Below are 6,000 nucleotides of genomic sequence, written 5' to 3'. Positions count from 1 at the left end.
TGTGTGTGTGTGTGTGTGTGTGTGTGTGTGTGTGTGTGTGTGTGTGTGTGTGTGTGTGTGTGTGTGTGTGTGTGTCTGTGTGCGTGTGTGTGTGTTTACATGTAGGTACTAAATCCTGCCAGCTTCCAGCAATGGGAGATTTGCATGGGAACTAGAAGTCAGATGACCAAAAGTGATGTCATTCTGCAAGCTATCCCACAGATAATATTTTAGATATCTTTTAATGAGACCAGGCATTCTGTATTCTGTCTTGGGCCTGACAACAAGAAGGACCATTCACCACATCATCTGCCTTTCTCTATTAAGTAAGTAGGAAATAGTATAATTCTCTTAGATTCGGTCAGGAATATAGTGAAGCTTAGTTTAGATGTTTTTTTTTATTTGTCTGAGTTTGTCCTGCAATGTTATTTTAAATATTTCTTGTGATTTTGAACTCTGATGTCACTGTGAATTGATAATCAGTATTGTCTTGTTGTTTTATTATTTATTATTAAATATATTTAAACCTTTCATTGTGGCTGATCTCTGAGAAGCCAGGGTGGTGCAGCGGTAGGATTGTCGCCTTACAGCAAGAGGTTCTTCCGTTCGATTCTCAGCTGGAGCACATTCTGTGTGGAGTTTGCATGTCCTCCCCGCAGTCGAGTGGCATTCGAAAGACATGCATGAATGGGCGTGCCTTCGTTGAAGGTTGGGCGTCGAGCTAGCACCTTGGCACCATAAAAATCTACTGCCAATTATTAGCGGACCGGAGTTCCACTGTGGCGACCCCTAACCGGGAAAAGCTGAAAGAAGAACAACAACATTGTGGCTGATCTCTGTAGAGATATTTAAGTTTTGAGAGTATTTGCTTATTTATTTGGTGACACTGTGTGGGCCACTCCTAATAGCCTTTCTCTGGGTCAAACTACTATTTGTATTAATATTAATTTCGCTCAGTAAATTGGAGACCCTTTGTTAAGGGTCTTAAAGTAGCTGGCAAGGGGTTCTGGTGGCAGTGTTAACTACCTTATAGTCTGGGCAGAAGGGGGCATAGCTATTAAACCTGCGCCAGCCTTTCCCAGGTGTGTGTGTGTGTCTGTGTGCGTGTGCGTGTGCGTGTGTGTGTGTGTGTGTGTGTGTGTGTGTGTGTGTGTGTGTGTGTGTGTGTGTGTGTGTGTGTGTGTGTGTGTGTGTGTGTGTGTGTGTGCAAATCAAATCTCAAAGAGCATGAGTGTCAGCTACTTGGGCAGGAACATGATGCACTGGTTAGACAGAGAGAGTGTTGGAAGACTTGGCTTGGAACCCTGACTAAGAACTCAACTCTATAGCTGTACCAGTGGGTAGTCCTATTGGGAATCTAGAGAGAGAGAGAGAGAGAGGAACCAGCCCCAGACTGACTGTGTTCCTGTGTGCTGTTAAGGGAAATTGTGCTTGATTGTTCTTGATACAGAGAGCTGCATCTTGAAATACTGGGTGTGTTCCTGTTATCCTCCCAGTGAATGTTCCTCACAGGAACCAGTGGGGAGGACTGAGGCTCCTTGATTACTGGCTCAAATGTGGAGGGTCATCACAACAATAAATATAGACTTCTTTTACTTCAAAAAATATATACTAATTCACATTCACTTTTTCTGTCAATGTCTTAAGTTAATAGTACTAATATTTTGAAAGTATCCCAGATTGTCCCTGATTATTTCTGGATTTGTCCCTGATTCTTTTGAAATTTGTCCCTGATTGCTTAAGAGCTATGGCAATGCAGACAACACAGGTTCAACAGCCTTCCTCTACTTCACTCTTCCAAAAATTTCTTCTTCCACTTAAAGTTGCCTGGAACTCCTCCCCAGAAATCATTCTAGAGTTAGCGGTAATTGTCTCTGACATGCCTCCTCAGGTCAGGCTTCATATGCTGGTTTACACAGAAGTGACTGCTTTCTGTCTGTAAAACTTGTACACATTGTCAACATTTTTTCCTTGTGTATAACATGAGTTCTATTTGAATTTTCCTACCATTCTCACTGCTCCCCCTACTGTTTAAATTTAGTAAGGCAGACGGTATTTTAGTATAGTCAATGCATTATTATCTCAAGGTAAGAAAGGGTAACATAAACAGATTAATTTAAGAACACATGGGAAAGAATACAATTAATTTTCAAGACTGAAAATAAGCTTAGACATCTTCAGATATACTTTTATTGTTGAAACGGATAGAGAAAGACCGACTATTCATTAAATACATTAAATCCCATTATTTCCTACTTGAATCCTCAGCTCCATGTGTTTTACCAAATTAAATGTGGGAATTATATGCATATTTTGTGGCACCATAATATAATATGTCATTCAAGCTCTACATCAAATTGGATTCAGACTCTTCAGCATTTTTATTTATCTATATATATATTTGCTAACCAGGTGTCAGCACTGACCCAAAAACGCATTTTAGGTATGACTCCAACCACATAACAGACAGTTTATATTTACATACATACATGAACAGTTGGCAGTGTACAAAAATGAATTTTGATTTGACTCACATACGGTAAATTAATGGTGCTGTAAGATATATGGATGACTGAAAGAGACAACTTGATATAATAAATGCTATTCAGTCTGTGAGAAGTAAAGAATAAAGACAGATATACAGATAGATAGATGTACTTAAATGACTACATAAGTCATGCACCTGATTAGGTTCATAGGTTGGTAATAGGCTATCGGCCCTAGGGCCTATACAAGCCTAGCCATAACAATTCCCTGGCTATTTCTTCCCACACTATTTACTTCCCTGATGTAATAACTTGACCAGTAGAGAGTATTGCCTGCTTGAACCTACATTGAGATGTTTGTCAAAGACCAAAGTGATGTTGACAGCTGCTTGAGGCGAGCCCTAGCTGCTCAAATTCCAGGAACTTGCAGCCAGGGACTCAAACATCTATAAGCCCATGCAAACAACTGCTTGTGCTTGAATTCAAATGAGAGTTCAGTGATGCAGGTGCTGTACTATCTGCTTGTGTCTTAGGAGAGGCAAGCAAGTTCTCATATCAAGTATTGGACCCAGGTAAGGGTTCTTAGGTTGGGAGGGGACAGGGAGTGCAGCACAAACTTTAGGGTTGGGGGATTTTAGGTTTAGGGAACGATGGGAACTTTAGGGTTAGGGAGGACACAGGCATTTTTAGTTTTAGGGAGCAATCAAGGACAGGTGGGAGAAGGGAATTTTAGGTTTAAGGAGGAAGGCAGGGGATTTTAGGTTTAGGAAGCAATTGTGGACAGGAGGGTGAAGGGGACTTGAAGTTTAGGGAGTAAATGGGACGTTAGAGTTAGGCACTGGATGGGAAGTTTTACAGTTAGGATCAGGATTCTTGTAGGGATAGTTAACATAACAGGAAAAAATTTATAGGAGCTAGAGCACTTACTGAAATGAGTGAGTGTCAGCAAGAAAGTGTGCCTGTAGCAAATGTGTGTTGAACACATACAGTAGACCCAATATGACATTGTAGTGATTACCTGAGCTCTAAATTGGCCCTAGGCGTGAGTGCATGCTTGTGTGTGCCTTCTGTGGAAGGCTGGGCACCGGGCTGGCAACTCGACAGTGTAAAACTTCGCTGCCAATCATGAGCAGATGGGTGAGTCACTGTGGCGACCCCTAACCGGTATAAGCAAAAACAGAAGAAGAAGAAGAAATGTGAGGGCAAAGCTTTAATACTTAATGCTACAGGGATGAATAGTGAACTGCTATCTGTTCCTTTTCTGATTTTCTGACTACTGAAATAAACTAGTAGGAGTAAAATGAATGCATTTTCTTTGAGATATCCGAGGAAAGTAGGTGCTATGGATCATTTGTCATGTAGAATTTGAGCTGCTACACAGAATGCGTTCGTTGGTATGCTCATATACAGATCTGCCTCTGTCTGCTATATATAAATAGTTTAAGGGACACAGAATGTCATGGCGTAGATGACAGTTAAAACAAAATATGCTAATGGCATGTTTTGCTTTCATTGTACTACTGAAAACATGTCTTTTAAGCATGCAGTAAAAAGTTTTCACTGTTACTAAACTTACAGTAATGAATTGCATGAAAGCAATGTGATTGGGGCAAAGGTGGCAAAAATCAATGTAAGGTATCTTTTAAGTTAAATAATATTTTCAGGTCTGCGCCATCTGTGTATGCAGTGCTACCCCTAGGTGTTCTGCTGAGCTCTGTTATTCTGTGTTCACTAAAAAGCCATGATTTCATGGTTGCCCCTCAACCATTATTCTAGAACAATTCAAGCAGTCTTGCTCTATCATATTGGACAGTGAGTTTCTGCTATGTAAGTAAACATAAATACTGACCACAAAAACTGATTTGTAGTGTGTCCACTGGTATGTTTGCTTGAACAGAAAAGATCTAACTTGATGGAAATTATAATCTCAGTAGACAAACAGGTTGCCTTTGGTGCTTAAGATAGATATTTAACTCTAGATAGATATTTGTGACTCTAGATAGATATTTAACATACTTTATTGTTTGTAAATGTATTGACCATTATATATGTCTTTGTGAACAGGATACGCTTGCAGAATATCTTCCTGTCCCAGAGAATTCCTATACTCTGGAACAGGCTACCCATCTATGTCAAGCAAAGTTCTTCATTAGCACTCTTCAAGAAAAATCTTGATGAGTGGATGGGAAATAGGAAATACACCCCAGGGATCACTTCTGTGTCTCTGCTGGACAGTTCCACAGGAAAATAACTTTCTTGGGTGGCGTAAGCTATGGAACCTTGCTGGCTAGGCTTACGTAGGCCCTTGGGCTGATAGCCTAGTACTTACCTATGAACCTATGAAGGAATGAATAATGTGTGCTCATCTAGATTGTCTGGTTGAATATACTAGAAACATGTAAAATAGATTGTTTGTATGTCTTGCATGTGTTTCTTTGGAGCTTTTCTCCCCCGGGCATCCACTGAAAATGGACATGTATCCAGTTGAACTATCCCGGTTAACAAATGTAAAATAAAATAAATAAATAAATAAATTAATTAAGGTAGTGAGTCCTATTCCCACCCCACATATTTGAATTAATTTTCCAATACTGACAATACAGTACAGCATAAGGGGGTGGGTCTGCACTCTTGAGTGTTCTGTTCTTCTGATGAGGCATTAAACTGAGGTCCCATCTGCCTGAGTTGATGGTAGCTCAGGTGAATGTAAAAGTCCCCCCAGTACTTATAGAAAAGAATAGGGGAAGTTCTCCTGTGCCATGTACAAATTTCACCTAATCAATATGGATACCTTGTCAGGCATCCCCTGCAAAGAGGCCATTGGCCTAATGAGACTAACCTGGTCAACAAAGTGTAAATAAATTGATAAAACAAAAATGAAATTAACAAATTAACTGGTTATCTATTGTTCATCAAAAACGCCTTTCTAAAATGATTTCTTGCCCCCACTGCCAGAATTTGGCAGGCTCATCCAGACATAGGAAACATAAGATGGTGGTTTGCTCTAGTTATGCAGACACTTTGGCAATACCTTCAATGATATATAGATACGGATAACACAGAAAAACAGAAATGACCTTCTGAGCTCTGCCAGCTGGATCTTGCTATGTAATCTGCATCAGTATTAGCTAAGAATTTGAGGGATGGAAATAAATAACATTAGCCATGATATAAATATGTTCAGGCAGAGCTGCCTCCAGCTAAACCTGCTACTTGTCTGAATCACTGCAAAAAAACAAACTGCAAGTAAACAATTCCTGCAGACCTGAGTTTAATTCCCACAATCCTCCTCATAAAACGTATGAGAGGAGTGTTTCTCCCCCGTTTATTATGCTTTCATGTCACCTGAAAACAGACACATGCCTTCTGAGCCCTATTTAGTGGCCTAACAGTGGTAAAAAAAGATGAATTACTAGATAATGGTCTTTGCTGTTTCCATCTACTGGGCTCAGGGTTTCAAGATTATTGACTAAAAGGAATTGTTTATAAAATGTTTAAGTATGCTTCATGTTTCTAAACATAGAAATCAATTTGC

Source organism: Protopterus annectens, chromosome 13.part0 (genome assembly GCF_019279795.1).
Source record: "Protopterus annectens isolate FY-2018-M chromosome 13.part0, PAN1.0, whole genome shotgun sequence".
Classification (NCBI taxonomy): Eukaryota; Metazoa; Chordata; order Ceratodontiformes; family Protopteridae; genus Protopterus; species Protopterus annectens.
The sequence above is the reverse complement of the archived record's forward strand: the minus strand, read 5'-3'. Positions refer to the sequence as shown.